Consider the following 20286-nt stretch of genomic DNA (forward strand, 5'->3'; position numbering starts at 1 on the left):
CATTTCTGCCTGTGTATGTGGGTGCCAAGAGATTATTTTTGCCATCAGAGGAGAAAACTAGTGATTGAAATTTCATGAGAAAATTCCGCAGCAACGAAAAAAGCCAGGTTTTAATGATTGCTACTCCAATTCACGTATCATATCTGTGGCACTATCTCCCCTATCTCACGATAATGCAAAACGAGCTGCCCTTCTTTGAACTTTTTCGATGTCATCCGTCGGTCCCACCTGATGCGAATCCCACACCGCACAGAAATACTCCAGAATAGGGTGGACAAGTGTGTTGTAAGCAGTCTCTTTAGTAGACCTGTTGCATCTTTTAAGCGTTTTGCCAATGAATCGCAGTCTTTGGTTTGCTCTAACCACAACACTATCTATGTGCTCGTTCTAATTTAGGTTATTAGTAATTGTAACTACTAAGTATTTAGTTGAATTTACAGCCCTTAGGTTTGCATGACTTATCGCGTACTCGAAATTTAGCATATTTGCTTTAGTACTCATGTGAATAACTTCACACTTTTGTTTTTCCAGCGTCAATTGCCACTTTTCGCACCGTAGAGATATCGTACCTAAATCATTTTGCATTCCGGTTTGGCCCTCTGATGACTTAACAAGACGGTAAATAACAGCATCATCTGCAAACAATTTAAGAGGGCTACTCAGATTGTTTCCTATGTCACTAATGTAGATCAGGAACAATACATGGTCTATAACACTTCCTTCAGGAACGCCAGATATTACTTCTCTTTCCCTCGATGACTTTCTGTCTATTACTACGAACTGTGGCCTTTCAGAATCCAGTCGCACGACTGAGGCACGCAGTTTGGTTAGTAGACGCTTGTGAGGAGCTGTGTCGAAAACCTTCAGGAAATCTAAAAATATGGAATCATTTGACATCCCCTGTCGACATCGTTCATTACTTCATGAGTATAAAGAGCTAGTTGTGTTTCACAAGAACGATATTTTCTAAGCCCATGCTGACTACGTGTCAGTAAATCCTTTTCTTCGAGGTACTTCATAATGTTGGAATACAGTATATGTTTCAAAACCCTACTGCCAATCGACGTTAGTGACATGGGCCTGGAGTTAAGCGGATTACTCCTACTTCCCTTTTTGGGTATTGGTATGACTTGAGCAATTTTACAGTCTGTAGCTACGGATCTTTCTGTGAGCGAGTGGTTGTATGTAACTGCTAAACATGGACCTATTGTATCAGCATACTCTGAAAGGAATCTGACTGTTATACAATCTGGATCGGACGCCTGGCCTTCATTAAGTGATTTAAGCTGCTGCGCTACACCGAGGATATCTACTTCCATATTTTTGATCTTGGCAGTTGTTCTTGACTGGAATTCAGGAATATTTACTTCGTCTTCTTTGGTGAAGGAGTTTAGGAAAATCGTGTTTAATAGCTCTGCTTTTGTGGCACTGTTATCAGTGACTTCACCACTGTTATCGTGCAGTGAAGGTATTGATGGCGTCTTGCCACTGGTGTGCTTTTGTATGAGCTGAATCTCTTTGGATTTTTTGCCAGATTCCGAGACAGAGTTTCGTTGTGGAAATTATTATAAGCATCTCGCACTGAAGTACGTGCTATCTTTAGAACTTCAGCAAAACTTTTAAGTTGGCTGTTTATGTGTTTCTATGTTGGCAGCACTATGTAGCCCTCTCCACTAATAACTCTGACAGCGCTGTGTGCACTCTGTAAGAGACTCTGTGGCTAGTCGGACTCGCAGTTGGAGGTGAACAGCCAGAACTGTTGGAAGTTGGGAGTGAGTAGTCAACAGTGATGGACGTTAGAGGTTAATAATTAGCAGTGTTGGAAGTTTGCAGTGTTAGCGCGAGCGGACGGTCTGATTGTGTTCCCGTCATGGTGATTTATTACTGATGATTATAATTTTTTTTTGAAATGGTTGTCATTTGATTATGGTAAAATCTGCTAAATACATTGTTTGCTCTGCAACAAAGCCTTTTCTTTGCTAAACACATGTCTATTAGTAGTTAGAGCCTTCAGTAGCTAGAATCTCTTATTTAGCTGGCAGTGGGGGTGCTTTTATCGCTGTCGTTCGTGTAATGAAGATTTTCTGTGAGGTAAGTGACTTATGTATGGATTACTGTTAGGATTTCTTATAATTCAGGGCCATTCTTTTGTATTAATTATTTGTAATCAGGTTATCATTTTTTGAGCATTCAGGTTGCTTTGCGCTAGAACATTGTGGGTCAGAGATGAAATGATAAAGACAAGCAAGGAGTCGGTGCGTTCGGTTACACTCAGCAACTTATGAACACTGAGTAAGCATTCAGCAGTTTAGGTAAAATTATATTAAGTAGTTTCAAACTTTGCCAATCTTGGGGATTTTGTGTTCTTTTAAATTTGGCATGCTTTTTCCGCTGTTTATGCAACAGCGATCTGACTTTTTATGTGTACCATAGGGGATCAGTAACCTCACTTATTAATTTATGTTTTATATATCTCTCAACTGCCGTCGATACTGTCTCTTTGAAATCATTCCACATCATTTCTACGCTTACATGATCAGAACGAAAGAAGTGGAGACTGTCTCTTAAAAGGGCCTTAAGAGCATTTTATCAGCTTTATTTAATAGATCCTGGAGTGTTGGAACGTGCGGATATTTGACGTCATAAAAGAAAGATCTTACTTCCGATTTTATATGCCAGTGTGTTTTTAACACATTACATACGTGTCCCTGTTTTCAACCTGTGTACTCAGGAGAGTTCCACGACCGTGTCTTCAGGATTCCCCTTCCCTGTGAATAAACGGTATTCACTGCAGTGATCCATGTGGCCCTAAGGACACTCGATCACATGAGGCGTCTTCAGGGCAAAGGGTTTCTGATATACTTTGATTCCTTTCGTGCCCTACAATCTTCGGAGCACTTGCACCCAGCACAGACACTGATGTAGCTGATACGTGACCATCTGTACTGCCTTAAACGGTGGGGAAAGTAGCTATCATTCTGCTGGGCAGTGGGGCACATGGGAATTTAGGACATTGAACAGGCAGACGGAGCCAATAATGAGGCATGCAAAGAACATGACACAATTTGCGATTCTCTGAAAGACTGCCATTTCATTTTTGCGTCAGATTCCTGAACTTTTGGGGGCAGAAAATAAGCTGAGGCTGATTAAGCCGACTATCTGGCCGTGTTAAACCACACGCCGATTACTCAGGTGGGGTGAAGTGACCCAGGTGTGGCTCCTAATTGGACACTGTCCCCTGACACATGGCTTCTGACGCCGCCGATAGGATCCCCCAGTCTGTGTTGCCTGTAGCATACAATTCATTGTACGCCTCATAGTCAGTGAGTGCATTTTATATTGTGATGAGCACATAGAAGCGAATTTAGATGGAGATCTGTCCTCTATTTTAGTTGATGACGAAAAAAGTTTGGTGAAAGCCTTGAAGTTTTGCAAAGTGTTTGGAGTTTTTAGTATGTTGCATAGCGGCTAGTTGACCCTTTTGCTTCAGCCATCGGTCAGCCGCAGCTATCTCTCTCTCTCTCTCTCTCTCTCTCTCTTTCGAGCGAGATGGCGCAGTGGTTAGCACACTGGTCTCGCATTTGGGAGGACGACGGTTCAATCCCTCGTGCGGCCATCCTGATTTAGGTTTTCTGTGATTTCCCTAAATATCTCCAGGCAAATGCCTGGATGGTTCCTTTCAAAGGGCACGGCCGACTTCCTTCCCCGTCCTTCCCTAATCCGATGAGACCGATGACCTCGCTGTCTGATCTCCTCCCCCAAACCAGTCAGCCAGTATATATATATATATATATATATATATATATATATATATATATAAGCCTCGGACGACCCTAACGATACTGATTGACCGCCGTGTCATTCTCAGCCTATTAGCGTCATTGGATGTGGATTTGGAGGGCGTGAGGTCAGCACACCGCTCTCCGGGCCGTTGTCAGTTTTCGTGACCGGAACCACAACTTCTCAATCAAGTAACTCCGCAGTCTGCCTCACAAAGGGCTGAGTGCACTCCACTTGAAAACAGCGCTCGGCAGACCGGCAGCACTTCGGTGATCTCACGGGAACCGGTGTTACAGCTGCGGCACACACACACACACACACACAAACACATATATATATATATATATATATGTGTGTGTGTGTGTGTGTGTGTGTGTGTGTGTTTGAGAGAGAGAGAGAGAGAGAGAGAGAGAGAGAGAGAGAGAGAGAGAGAGAGCGCTTGAGTGAGTTTGCATGTTCCTAGAGCGCTAATTCTGTTTTTCATTGTAGTTACCATTTCACCCATTTCGCCCCCTTGAACACACTCTTCAAAAAAATTTTAGTTCGGGCGCTAATGACTCTGTTGTCGCGCGCCCACACCAACATATCATCATCATAAATGATTGGAAGAAGGCAAAGGTCACACCTATCCACAAGAAGGGTAGAGAAGTGATCCACAAACCTACCTTCCAGTCACATGGAATCTTGTCATACAATCGTAGAACATTTTCTGAGCTCAGACACAATGAGCTATCAGGAACAACACAAATCGATCATACGAAACTTGGCTTGAACTTTTGTCGCATGACGTTCTGAAGGTCATGGATCAAGGTCAACAAGTGGAAGCAGTATTTCTTGCCTTCAAAAAATCATTTCAGTCGGCACCACATCAACGTTTATTAACAAATTACGGTGGTATAGGTAATCAAAAGTTACTTTGTCACTGAACTGAGAATTTCTTGGTAGCAAGGACGCAGTTTGTTATCTTTCATGGAGAGTCATCGATAAAAGTGGAAGTAACTTCAAGGGTGCTCCTTCGGAGTGTGTTCGATCACTTGTTTTTCGTAATAATTTTAATAGTAACCTTAGATTTTTTCTCAGGAGACAGTCATCTATCACTAGTTTCTATTCGAAAAAAGCTCTACGAGCACTGCGCAGATCTTGATTGGGTTCCGGAGTGACAAGACTGGTTTCTAGTTACAAATGTACCGAAATATAAAATTGTCCATTTCGCAGAACGCAGAAATGTGGTACCTATGACTAAAACATCAACGAGTCGCTATTGGAGTCAGTCAACATAAACACTTACCTCTGCACAAAATTATATAGGAGTTGTAAATGCAACCATCAAGTAGGCTTAGTGGTATGTAATGCAGCTGGAAGACGTGTGTTCATTCGCTTCATACTAGACTGTCTACACAGGAGACACGTGACAGTCAGCGTCCTGTCTTAGAATATCGCTTATGTTTATGGAACGCATGTTGTTCTGGCATAACCACAAGCGCCAGAACGAAGATGAAGAACTTAAGACCACAGAAGGTGGTGAAACGACGTCGGCCAACGATTAGGACAGCACAACGACAGGAATGCCCACTCGCCGAAGGGAATATTAGCGTCACTCCTGCCACCCTCCGCCGGACATTAGTGGACAGTATTTGCAGACTATTAGCACGGCTTACAAGAGAGAGCTACGACAGCAGTTAGTAGAGATCCATTTCCACTGCTTGTGTGGACGTTGTCTATAGGGAAGAACATTAGTGTTCGCCTGTCTTTTGCTACACTTGTAGTACATTCAGGTTAAGTATTCTCAATCTGCTTTATTGAAATAAAACTTGTAGTGTTATTTGCTTGAATTATTGTATAGCATTCCGAGAACGCAGCATCCCTTAGGCACTTTCTACGAGTGGGCAAGAGCCATAGACGCATCAAATGGTTCTGAGCACTATGGGACTTAACATCAGAGGTCATCAGTCCCTTAGAACTTAGAACTACTTAAACCTAACTAACCTAAGGACAACACACACACCCATGTCCGAAGCAATATTCGAACCTGCGATCGTTACGGTCGTGCGGTTCCAGACTTGGCCACACCGGCCGGCCATAGACGTATTGATATTATTTATTATTACAGGAGAGAGTGTTGTACCTAGAGGATAGGACAACTAGGAACACATGAACGCCACAAGCAATTCCTGCAATTTTCTCTAGCTTTTGGTGTTGTGAGACATGAGATTGTGTTTTGTACAGCATTTGTAAATATGTCACGCTTTACCCATTTAAGAACTGTGTAATATATTAACGTTACTTGGAATATATTGTTATTTCTTCAGGTACAGACTTTTATGTTGTATAAAATGCTAGATATTTTTCGAACTATCTATATAACATGTGGACAGTTAAGCCATACTTTGTCTGTCGCAGACCATTTTGTATCTTTAAACGGAAGGTCTTCTACCATTGAACACGTGATACACACAAAATAACTGAGTTTCTTTTATATTTTAATAATTGTACCCATCCTGAAAAGGGAAATTTGTGTTAGTTTTCAAAAGCTTCTATTTTACAATCTATGTTAAATACTTGTACGAGGGTATGCTAAAAAGCAATGTCTCTGAATTTTTATGTGAAAGCTCTTACACCTTCGTAAATAAAAAAAAAACGTTATTGACATTCTGTATCCTTGTTCCTCATGTCTATATATTTATTTTTCATCGTGGTCACCCTGGTGACGAATAAATATCTCCAACGACAGTTGAATAATTGATATTGTTGACGGAGCCAGAACCTCATCTCTGTTGCACCGCTTCAGCTCTATCACAGAGATTTCCTCGACGGTGTGCTTTAAGTTTTTTAAACAAATCAAAAACGGATGGGCCAAGTCGGGACTGTATGGAGGATGATCAATGACAGTGAACCCAGTGCTTGGGGTTGTTGCAGATGTCACTACGCCCATGTACGATCTGGCATTGTCATGCTGAAGTTTATTAACTAGCTGATATACTATCGATATTATTTATACTTTATTCAATACTGGTTGATAATGAGATATTAGGTAACGAAATTTCATCCACTGGACTGCACTCTTTCACTGGCAGCGACCTAAATGCAAATAGATGAACGTTACCAGGTTAGATGAACATTTACTAGATAGGTTGGTCTGATATGTTTATTCCTCTGCGCATGTTTCCGACAGCCACACACTATCGATACTACACTTTCTCGCATCACCAACAGATAAAATCCCTTAGTAGTAAAAATATATAAACGTTTACATTTCGAATTCCCATTTCAGTAAGCCTTTTCACTACGCCCTTTTACTTTCAATTACTTTATGTGTAATCATCATCAGAGAAAGTAATTAAATTACCGTTGTCCTATTAATTTTTCGAGTAATTGAAATGACAGAGGAGAAGTTTATTTTCACTTTATCCGGAAAGATTATTGTCATTTCAACTTGATAGATGGATCAGTCTTATTGAAATAAACTATACATACTGGAGCAGCGTACTAAAACTTTTATCATTAGTCAGAGCGTACCAAAACGTACATATTATTTATTACTCGTAGCCGGGTACCAGAATCCAAAAGAAAAAGAAAAGGTAGTTTTCCCGACATGGCTATAGCTACTTAGAAACAACTAAGAAAAGAAACCCTGCTCTCTTTGAAGAATTTGGTCGTCTGTTGTAACGACTGCCAAAACTTTGAGAACTACATCTTTGAATCGATCACTACCCACGCCTACAAGAGGAAACTCTCGCTATCACCATTCTGCCTGTGTATGTGTAGCACCCAGTGTTGTGTCAAAATGTGCAACAACGTATTCAGGGCCAGAATTTAAAAAAAAAAAAAAACGCAATAAAAGCGACTAGTTTCTGTGAAAAAATATTTTACATTGGTATAAGAATGGCGCACTGCAGCTTATAGTGAATAGATATTATTGCGTTTCATTTCTTCCGCGATCTTCTTAGTCATTCTGCTTGGATATTAGTGTCACCCTTATTTTCCGTGGTGAGCACAATATGGTGTCCTCTGTGTACTGCTCTTCCTCTGTCCCTCTGACGAAGGATGCCAGAGAATTTTCATTGCACAAACTTTATAACGTTCCTGTACGAAAAGCAGCTACTGTCAAGGAATCCGTACAGACTCAGAAAGAAAGCAGTTATGTGAAACACAGTTTGCTTCGTTCACACACGATATGTTGCAAAAAACACATGCAGCTGAACAGCTACATTCTGTCTCCCTACATTTCCGAAAGGTGTTAGATATTCTACGACAGTGGAATCACAAAAATCAGAGGGGTGGTCATATGTGTATCTCTGCTTGCTCGTCATCAATTGGTTCGTGAACAACATTGACCATTCCTATTCTGTATCATTACTGGTGTCTTTGAGCTAACATAAGGAAAAGAAAGGAATAGTTGAGCCCAAACAAAGACGCAACTCCTCGTAGAAACGCTTGAGCGCATCCACAAAAGATAATGTTACGCATGTGGTTTAACAGCGAGGTGTAGTGTACTATGAATAGCGTCTATGAGGTGTAACCATCACTGCTGGCATTTATTTTCAAGAACTTAGATGTACTGCAGAAACAACGACCAGGAAGACGGCGTGATGTGATGCTACTCCATGGTAACGCCCACCCGCAGTCTGCTGAACGGACAAAAAACTCTGTACAAATGTTGGATTGGGAATGCCGGCCGGAGTGGCCGTTCGGTTCTAGGCGCTATAGTCTGAAGCCGAGCGACCACTACGGTCGCAGGTACGAATCCTGCCTCGGGCATGGATGTGTGTGATATCCTTAGGTTAGTTAGGTTTAATTAGTTCTAAGTTCTAGGCGACTGATGACCTCAGAAGTTAAGTCGCATAGTGCTCAGAGCCACTTGGTTCGGGAAATCATTCCACACCACCTTTTCCAGATGATTTTGGGCTCGAAAATTTTCACATTTTACTCTCTCTATAAAACAACCTTCAATAACTTATTTTCCGAATGAAAATGCGCTCCGAACGTGGCTCGACGATCTCTTCGCCTCAAAACCACATGATTTCTACTGTCGTGGAATCTAAAATATGTCCCAATGTTTGAAGACTGTTGTCAGTAGTAAAGGAGAACGTATTATTGATGATAAAAGTCTCTGTTACGTGTATCAGTTATGTATATCAAAAAGAAAAACGCTAAGAGCTTACACACAAACCCAATAACTTTCAGTCATTAAGTTGTATTACTTTTGCTATTTATACTTGGGGGTCACTAGCGTGTAATTTGATCAATAAATTTGACCTTTTATTGTAGACTCAGTTAGTCACTCCACAAGTATTTCGTAGGACCGAACTCCCTTGTTCGAGGACAGTATCATAACATTAGAACGCCATTCGTCTATACCTTGCGATGCAGGAAAAGTTATATCATCCACTTCGAAAGTTTTGTATTTTTGTCTGATGTTTCATTGCTTCTAATTATCCTGTGTTCTCACCATTTACAGTTGACACATCAATAAATATAAGCTCTAAAGAATATTTCTTCCAGCCATATGACGCATATTGTCTCTCTTTTTCGTGCAATAGTTTTACGTAGTAATTTCGTGTAGTCGATAAGTGTCAATTGCAAGTAAATTAACATCTCATATACTCTGCAATAAGAATTTGAATGCAGTACACAATTAACAAAGAATACGAGGAGCTTGATGAACTGAATATCCTAAAATCATTAGTACGTGTTTCTACATTTTACTTTCGTCAATTAAATTTCTCTTAAAAAGCGGCTGTAGCTCATTTTCTGTGGTTCAGAAACCCGTAGGAATATTGTGGCCACGGCTGTGTACGAAAATGCGTTATCTGCTTCGCTATAAATTATTACATCGGTTCGAAAGGAAAGGTCAATTAGACGTTAATGAAAGTACTTCCGCTAGGCCCGTGCACAAAATGAGGCTTTGATACCTTTTAATGTCCTTAGTGAAGCTACTCCACTGAATTTATCACATGAATTTTGCCTCTCAAAGCGAAAAGGTCGTACAGCAGGTCACTAGCCTGTGGTCTGTATTGGATTTCAGAAGCTTTTATAGCACTTTGTAGCTGTTATCACTTCTCTCTCCATCTTATTTTCTGGGAAACAATTGCATTTTAACGGAATATGAGGCAATGAAATTCCGTAGGATGCGATACACGTGTATTTTGGGTGATGCATATCTTGGTTCCGAAACTGGAAAGGGAAATTTCTTTCATGTCGTGCTGCAGCCTGTGACACGCCAGCAGATCAGCAAGTTGCGTATTCTGCTTTTTCTGTGTTTTTCTCAGTTCATTTCTTAAAGTCCGTTCGTGTTTTGTATTTAGGAGGTATAATGTCGTTTTCTGGTAACTTTAAGTGTGATTACACGCACGTTGTCCATCTGCTCCTCCTCAGTCTTTCTATCCATTTGCTGCTGCCTCCCTCTGTCCATCTTCTCCACCCTCCTCTGACCATCACCTCCACCAGCTTCTGAGTCTATCTCCTCCTGCCAAACTACCTCCTCCTCACTCCTTTTCTCTGCCTCTCCCCCCCCCCCCCCCTCTCAGTCCATCTCATCCTCTTTCCTTTCTCTGTCCATTTCCCCTCATTCTCAATGTATTCATCTCCTCCACCCTCATATGTGTGCCACGTCCTCCCTCCCCCTCTCTGTCTATACATGTTGTCCTTCGCCTCTCCGTCTGTCCATCTAATTCGCTCTCCTTCCTTCCCGATGTTAGGAGGTCGCTGGTTCTTAGCAACACAGTACTTCTTTCCAAATGGTAATGAGTGTACCACTTTTGGTTGAAATCGATTCAGGAGTTTAGAAGGAGGTATTTCACACATTTATAATATATTTCACACATATATTTACGTGTATTTCACCTTTATCTGCAGCGAATTTCCTCTTGTAGTTTCTATTTCATTCCGCTCAATTTCTATAACGTCAGGTCTCCTGAACAACATGGCATACAGTAATATAGTTTTGCAGACACATTCAGCGGTACATTTTTATACTGTCTGCGGAATGTGTTACGAATGGAATTTGTAGTAAAGAGGTAGTAAATTAAAGTGTCATGCATTATGCAGTATTTTATATCGCATTTCAGTGTTTATGACGTTATATCTCCAGAACCATGTGTCGTACAATGATATAGGTATGTGTGAATACTGGCCGCAGAAGGTGACGTGAATACAGTTAGTAGTAAATAAATAATAATTTAGAACGTCATGCATAAGGCTGCAGTTTTTCATGCGTCTCAGTATTTCTGACGTCACATCTCAGGAACTATATGTCTTTCAATACTATGATTTTGTAAATATATTCAGAGGCGTATGTGACTATTGTGTGAAAAATTTTTCGTCTATATGGTCAGTAGCCGAGAAGTAATAAATTTAACCGTCATGTATGATGCTGAAATTTTCCACGCATCTGTGTGTTTCTGACGTTACATGTCCTGAGTTATGTGCCTTACAGTCATATAACTTTGTAGGTACTTTCAGTGTTAGACGCAAACACTTTCCGCAAAATGTCTCATGAGTATAGTTAGTAGGAAAGAACTAATAAATTAAAACCTCTTGCCTGATGCAGCAGTCTTACTGCAGGAAAAGCAAAAACTTATTAAGTGGTAAACTTTTTACCTTTCATCATGTTGTGGGGGTTCTCAAGGAAAGATGTTTAATAAAGGATTGAAATTATATGTGAAATTTGTTGCAAGTCATTAAGTGCTTTCAATGTGAAATACTGGATGACTAAAGTCTGGGAATTTGCGCGTTGGGAGCTACACTACTTTTTCACTCCCAACCCATCTCTTTTCATAGATAAGTGGTTCTTAGCGCCCTAGAGATTACCTCCAGACAGTAACTAATGTGTGTATCAAGTCTGGTTGAAAACGATAGAGTGGTTTAGGAGGGACTGTGAAACATACACACATTCACTGAGGTGAGGTGACGAAAGTCACAGATATGCACTGCTGATGGCAGTACCACCGTGCAGATATGGTATAAAAGGGCAGTGCATTGGTGGAGCTGTCATTTGTACGAGCAAGACACATGGGACATACTGTTTCGGATATAAGGAATTCAGTATTCTAGGATCCACAGCGTCAAGCGTGTGCCGCGAATACCAAATTGCACGCATTGTCGCTCACCACAGACAACGCAGCGGCCGACAACCTTCACTTAACGACCGAGAGCAGCGGCGTTTGTGTAGAGTTGTCAGCGCTAACATACAAGCAACACTGCTTGAGATAGATGCAGAAATTAAGGTGACACATACGACGAACGTATCCTTGAGGACTGTGCGGCGAAATCTGGCATTAATGAGCTGTGGCAGCGGACGAACGACGCGAGTACCTTTGCTAACTACACGACATCGTCTGCAGGCCCTGTCCCGGGCTGGTGAACACACCAGTTGGACTCTAGACGAATGGAAAGCCGTGGCCTCGTCAGATGAATCCGCATTTCAGTTAGTAACAGCTGACTGTGGGTTTCGAGTGTGGCGCAGACCCCGCGAAACCATGGACACAAGTTGTCAACAAGGCGCTATGTAACCTGGTGGTCGCTCCATAAGAGTGTGGGCTCTGTTAACACGGAATGGACTAGGTCCTCTCGTACACCAGAACCGCTCATTGATTGTAAATGGTTATGTTCAGCTATTTTCAGACCATTTGCAACCATTCATAAGATGGAGATTTTTTTTGGATGACAATGCACCTTCTCATCAGGCCACAATTATTCGTGACTGGTTCGCAGAACGTTCTGGACAATTCGAGCGAATGATCTGGCCACCTGGATCACCCAACATAAATGCCATTGAATGTTTGTGGGATACAACCGAGAGGTCAGTTTCTGCATAAAAATCCTACGCCAGCAACACTTTCGGAATTATGAACGGCTCTAGAGGCAGCATGACTCAATATTTCTGCGGCGAGACTTCCAGCGACTTGTTGAGCCCATGGCATATCGACTTGCTGCAGAACCACAGTGGGCAAAATGAGGTCCGACACGATATTAGCAGGTGTCACTTTTATCACTTCAGAGTATTTACTTATATAAGGACATCCATTGTTAAAACATATTGCTTGAAAACTGCTAAGCAACAGAGACAGTGTTGGACAGAAATAATTACAAGCAATTATGGGCGACATGAAACGCAGTACATACAAAAAAAAAGTTCAAATGTGTGTGAAATCTTATGTGACTCAACTGCTAAGTTCATCAGTCCCTAAGCTTACCCACCACTTAACCTAAATTATTCTAAGGACAAACACACACACCCATGCCCGAGGGAGGACTCGAACCTCCGCCGAGACCAGCCGCACCGTCTATGACCGTAGCGCCTAAGACCGCTGGGCTAATAACGTGCGGCGCAGTACATACATAGTACAGTTGGAGTGGTATAACAATAATGAAAAGTGGTACAGATTTCATCACATGGCAAAGCAGGATAACATACATAAATAACGTTAATGATTGACCCAGGTCAGATTTCCACATTAAGATCGATATCTCAGTAAGGATCGATATCCCAGTAAGGAAAATGCCCTCTTTTGACATTAATGCACATTTCACACCTCTTATTCATGGTGGTACCAGACTCTTGAGGAGTGCTTGGCGATATTGTCCCACGGCTTTCAGTTCTTGCGTGTTTGGGAGAGTGGGTGTTTGTTGAACAATGCGTCTGTCAAGAGCACCCCAGGCATGCTCTATAGAATTTAGGTTCGGAGAGTATTCAGGTCATTCCATACGTTCAGTACCTTCACTTTCCGGTGTGTCCGACAATTCAGCAGTCCCGTGTGATCTGGCATTGTCATCCGTAAACAGAAAGACGTGACCTACTGCACACGTAACCAGACAGACTGATCCAGAATAATCTCCCTGCAAAAACGCCGCGCTGTAAAGGTACCACGTGCAAAAATATGCAGCAGCGTTCAGCCACTGTGCATAATGCTTGCCCTTACAATAATGCGTATGACATTTTTGGACACATCCATTACTGTACCCCCAGGAGTGACATTTTGACTGACGTCGGGTCCTCTAGCTGCTCGCCCACGATCGTAACCACTCAAATGATGTCTTGCAGACACGTCGCGATACCACGTGGGATGTCAATGTAATCGGTTCCACAACAACCTTCGTCAAACATATTACTACATGTAATGTCTAATGATTAGAAAGGTGTTCGTGCACAGGTTTCACTGTAGGTAATACGTCTCACCCTTTACATTTCCTCTTACTATCACCGGTTGGATGTTCCGTAGCAATTGTCGGTTGTTCCATAGCAATTGGTAGTTGTTCCTTACCAAGGATCAGTTGTTCTTCAGCAGTTCAGCAGTTGCCATGAACTGTATATATGGATTTTTAAGTTATTAATGCTATGCTAGATAGGATGTATAGGTTCTGTGTTCGAACGCAAGAGTAGCTGCCGCAGTCTGCAAACAGCTGAAGACAAGAGCTGGCCATCTTCAGCCCTCTTCTGGCTGCTGGGTCCAGTTGTAGCGGAGGCGGAGAATTGGTTGCCCCGGATGACACACCTTTAGTGTCGATTGATTTGCCTATGGGCTCTGCTGCCGAGGCACCTTGCAGGGTACCCAGCCAAAACGGGGGAATTTCCCTCGCTATAGATTGTGCCCGGCGGTAATGTGTTCGCATCGCTTAAGGTAGACAGTCACTGTTGAGGCTGACCTGTTCACCCTGTGAGTAGACAGGTGGCCACTTCTCCAGCAGCAGGCACATTGGTGGTGGTGGTGGTGGGGGGGGGGGGGGGGGGGGGGGGAGGGGGAGGCTTGTTAGTTATCAGGACTTCCGATGTTAGGCACATTATTGAGCCCCTTACTGAAATAGTGTCCTTGGTCAGAAAGAAATCCAGTGCCTGCTGGAATTGTCAGACGGGGATGCCATCCAACATCGGGAGGTGGCCCTGCCTGTCGCTATCGAGCATATACGCTCCAGTTGTCTGCAAATTGAGCTCACGTTGGCACTGATTATCTCCTTCCCTTGGGTTCAGAGGTCATCCTCACTTTGCACGAGTGGCTGGCGTTGTTGGTGGCAACTACTCGCAGGGAGCAAGTAGAACTTACTGTTTGCAGCTTCATTCCCAGAACTTAATGTTTGGTGTCCTGCCCACTCGCGTAATATAGTGTGCGTAGGAAGCTGTTTTCTCGGATCGCTAGACATAAATTCAAGCAAATAATAGTATTGGAGTTCATTACAGTAAGTTAAGTTGACAATACTTAACTTGGCGTATTCACAAGGGTGCGCCGCAAGCAAATGGCGACATGCAAATTATCAATGTCCTTAGGTATATAATACAATTTCGCTGCAAGAAAAACAATACGGTTCATAAGCCACTGCTGCAGCGTTTGTATGATTGCTCATCTTACACTCACCAAGCCGCTATGAGGCGCGGCGCTTATATTCTCTTCGTGTAGAGGCCGCTCCTGTCTTGGTGTCGTCCAAGACAGGGGCGCGTCAGTATACTATTGGCTGACGTCGTCTCACAGCCCTCTCTGCTCTTCCGTCCTTCATCAACATGCAAGGCGCCTGTCGTTACTACGGAACATTCCTCCTCCAAGAACGACGGACCGTAGTCGTGTAATGAGAGCGACAATGGCAGGGGATGCAGGAGTGTGGACTCTTCGCTGGTCCGGAAGCTTTGGCTGCAGGGGGCGCCAAGCATCCGATCGTAACCCGCCATCCGGTAGTCGCTCTGGTGAAAACGTCCCCCTAAAAATGACCAGAAGGGTACGCGCACACCTCCGGAGGCCAATAACCAGATGTAGAAGGCGCCGGCTGCTGCGGTGTGGGCGGGTCCAGCTCCATCGGAAGGAAGAGGTGGTGGAGGAGCAAAGGCTCCGCCTCCACGGGGTCGTCCCGCGGTGTCGTGATGACACCCTCTGGCGGCTGCTGTGGCCGCGGGGTCCTCGGGATCCGGCAGTCTGGGGGAAGAGACAGAAGGATCACCGTGCACGTGACAGTGGCGGATTTGATTGTGATGTCGGCGCTGCAATCCATGTGGACCTAAAATGAGATACATACAAGCGCCAAGTCGACGGACGATCTCGCCTCGCGCCCACAGTCTGCTGCCGCTAAAAACCCTGTAAACAAACAATATCATGAGGCCTGAAGCGATACTTGCGGCCTTCCTTCGGCGCTAGATGCTGATGATGGTGGAGGGGGTGGAACCACGTCCGATGGCGGCGGCCGTGAAGCAATTCCGCCGGCGTTGGTCCATCTCTTGGGTGCGAACAATACGAGGCGAGATACAGTTGCAGTGCTTGATCCCTGATGTGTGTTGAGCGAAGTTCGACCATCTGCTGCTCGAAGGTTCTGACAAAACGATCCACTTCGCCGTTGACTGTAGATGGAGCGGTGCACTAGTGAGATGCTGTAAGCCATTGCGTGCACAGAAAGTTTCAGATTCATTTGACGTGAACTTGCGGACGTTGTCTGACACTGTGACTTCAGGTAAACCTTTGATGTAAAAAACAGAGGACGACACTCAATTGCGCTATGTGACCTTGTCGAGTTCATTACCACAACAAAAGGAAACTTGCTATACGGGTCAACCTCTATCAACCACCGAGTGTTCCAAGAACGTCCCGCAAAGTCTATGTGCTCACGTTGCCATGGTGATTGCGACTTAGGCCAAGCAGAGAATTTTTGTGACAGAGCGGACTGATTTTCCGCACATAAGTGGCACTATGACATCATTTGTTCTATTTCGGTGTCCATACACTGTCAAGTACAGTGTCGACGCGCAAACTGTTTCGTACTAACAATCGTCCAGTGTCCTTGCTGAAGTAACTGCAACTCGTCTTTTTGCACAGTTTACGGATTAACCCACGAAACCGTCCTCTGTCATTTGGAACAAGAATCACACTTTTCTGCGTAGCGAGGCTATGCCAACGTGCAAAGCATCGGCGCACTACAGAGTTCTTTAAGCCATGCAAGGGGCGAGGCCAAGATTTCGCGAATGTATGTTAGCAAAATGTTCAAATCCGGATCAGCTTCCGTGGCTTGTGCAATTTTCCTATAGGTCAGCGGAATAGATTGAAGAAGCGTCGAAGTCTGTATCAGGGCCAATCGGAAGAAGTGAAAGTGCTTCCACATTAATATGTTGAACTGTCGGACGATACATATTTCCGTACTGGTATTGAGACAATAACAAAGCCTATCTTTACAATTTCTGGCAGTCCGTACAGGAACCGGTTTCGTCGGATGAAACAAGGACTGCAAATGTTTGTGATCCGTCACTAAATAGAATTTCCTGTCATACAAATAGTGGTGGAATTTGGTGCCACCATACACAATAGTGAAAGCCTCTTTCTCAATATGTGAATAGTTACACTGAGCTTTGGACAACACATTTGATGCGAAAGCGATAAGCCTGTCATTATCACCAATTCTGTGCGAAAGCACTGCACCGATTCTGTGAGAGGAAAAATCTACTTGCAATACTATTGGTTTGTCTGGATCAAAGTGAACTAAGCATCGATCGTTGAGCATTGCATCCTTAAGTTCTTGAAAAGCTACTTGGTACTCATCTGTCCAAACAAAGAGGACATTCTTGCGACGCAAGCGATGCAATGGAGCTGCGATTTCTGCAGCGTTTCGTATGATCCGAATATAATAGTTCATTTTCCCTCAGACTGACTGTAATTCTGTGACGTTGCGAGGAACTGGCGAATCTCGCATGGCTAACAAATGCGATGTACACCTTGACTGTTCATGACATGACCAAGATACTGCAACTCAAGTTTAAAAAATTCACACTTGTACAGTCTACACTTCAGTCGTGCATCAGATAACACACGAAACAAAGCACGCAAATTTGCAATATGATCTTCAGGTGTACGGCTTGCTATGATAATATCGTCCAAATATCTTGAACTGTTTGGCACTTGACCATTCAGCTGTTCCAAATACCGATGGAAAATAGCGGGCGGGAAGCACTGCCAAAAGGCAAACGCAAATATTTAAACAAGCTCAAATGAGTTTCCACTACACCCACTTTTTGAGATTCTTCATTGAGCGGTATTTGAAGGTACGCGTCGTGAAAACCAATTTTTGAAAAGTAGTGACCAGCGCTTAATCTGTCCACAAGATCCTCTAGGCGTGGCAATGAGTAAGTATCCATCACTGTTTGTGGGTTGAGCTACACTTAAAGTCAACACAGAAGTGAATGCAACCTGAAGGTTTGGGGAGTAAAACCAGTGGACTTGCCCATTGACTAGCTTGTATGGGCAAAATAGCTCCGCTATCTCTCAATTCTATACGTTCAGTGGCGACTTTGTTCCATAATGCAATGGGAACATTTCTGGCCCATCAAAATTTCAGCTGAGCATTGTCTTTCAGAGTAATATGTGCAACAAATTTGTTAGCCTTGGATAAACCTTCAGAAAAGAGTTCCGGGAATTCTTTCAGCAAGCTAGCTACACTGTCTCTTGCAAGGAATGCAGACACTGACATCACATTGTCCTAAATGAATAAGCCAAACAAATGAAATGAATCAAGACCAAATATGTTCTCAAAATCAAGTGACTGTAGCACCGTAAAAGTCACTGTCTGCGGATGCAAGTGATACATGGCAGGCAAAGTAAATTTTCCGAGAACGGAAATGTCTTATACATTATACGTCATCAGGTGCATGCCAGTTTCAGACAGGTGTGGGGAGCCTAACATTTCTTATGTGTGACGATTCAGCAGTGTAACAGAGGCACCCGTTGAAAATGGTTCAAATGGCTCTGAGCACTATGGGACTTAACATCTGAGGTCATCAGTCCCCTAGACTTAGAACTACTTAAACCTAACTAACCTAAGGACAGCACACACATCCATTACCGAGGCAGGATTAGAACCTGCGACCGTAGCAGCAGCGCGGTTCCGGACTGAAGTGCCTAGAGCCGCTCGGCCACACCGGCTGGCGAGGCACCCGTGTCCAGCTGAAATTTCACACACTTCTCACAAAAAAGCAAATGAACCAAAAGTTTGTTGGATTGGCGTAACACTGAAGAAACTCATCTCTTGATAGTTTTGATAATGCCTGTTGCAGACTTTGAATAGACTGCGTTAATGCCATGGGCATTGTGACTATATTTCAGCGAGTGGGCCGAATAATTCCTATGTTTGTTCCACTGCAAGCATACAGATTGTACTTGTCCTTTCTTGCCAAAAGCGTAACGCTGAGCTTTTCTGGAGGGGCAGTCTTGGCGTTTGTGCCATGAATAACACCGAGCGCAAGACTTAATGCTGTTCCCCTGTGTAGCTGCCTGTGCAGCGAACTGCTTACGCGGCGTGGAATGTTAAACTACTCGGCGTGGCGAGCTGCTGCAGCAGCCGAAGGGGCTGATCGCAACTAAAGTACCTAACCCAACAAATTGCTGGCTACTCACAGTTATCGGCCAACAGGATACGTGAATCGTACTGATCTAGTTTTTGCACTACTTGCTGAAATGATTGATTGGACTGTTTCCAAATCTGTTATCTGAGTTTGAAAACAGTTACACTGTGCATGATCGCATCACGCAACATAACGTCTGAATATAAAGCACCACAAGCACATTTGAATTTGGATTACCTCGTTATAACCTGCAAATCTGTTACCCATTCGCGTTGAGTTCGTTCTCACCGTTTGTTCACGATTAAACAATCGATACCTAGCTGCTACCACATCCACTTGTTGGTCATAACAGTTAGTTAGTGAATCTACAACCTGATCATAGAAAATTTCCTTCGGGGTGGCGGTAGGAAATAACTTCTGAAGGAGTCTGAACACTGCTCTTCCTAGCGTGGGCAGTAAACACGGGAGTTTCACAATAACTGGTACGATATGAGCAATTATGTGCGCTTCAAACTATCGCAGCCACTCGAGCCATCGCTCTTCTTGTTCATGGAACTGGTGAAAAGACGGTATAGCTTGCGTAGCATTAGTAATTTGGTTCCACAGGAGCTGCTATACCATATTTAGCAACAAGGATATTTGCTGGCTCTGAAACTGAACCATCTGCATTATCTGTGTTGCATCTAATGCCGGCAGCTATGGCACCTGAACAGCGGGTGGGATACGTGGGGTGAGCATGTTGGAAAAGAGAAATGAAAGAAACAGACAAGACAAACAAGAAAAATAAGTACAAAAGAAAAGAAAATTTCTACAACGAATACCTGAAAACACTGATTAGCAAAAACATGATAAGAGGCTGTTCAAGCAAGTAACCACTCCTGCAAAGAAAAAGACAAGAGAAAATTAAGGTGCCAGCAAAACACAAAAGTAAATTCCGTGGTCGCGAAGAGTGTATTTTTACTTTTATTCTTTTAATTTTATGTCCTGCCCACTCGCCTAATATGTGGTGCCTAGGAAGCTGTTTTCTCGGATTGCTAGAAAACAGTTCGAGCAAATCGTATTAATGGAGTGTATTACAGTAAGTTAAATTTACAATACTTGGCGTATTCACAAAAGTGCGTCGCAAGCATATGGCGACATGCAGATAATTAATGTCTTTCGGTATAGACAATTTCATTGCAAGCAAAGCAATACAGTTAACAACT

Source organism: Schistocerca gregaria, chromosome X (assembly GCF_023897955.1).
Source record: "Schistocerca gregaria isolate iqSchGreg1 chromosome X, iqSchGreg1.2, whole genome shotgun sequence".
In the NCBI taxonomy this organism is placed as follows: domain Eukaryota; kingdom Metazoa; phylum Arthropoda; class Insecta; order Orthoptera; family Acrididae; genus Schistocerca; species Schistocerca gregaria.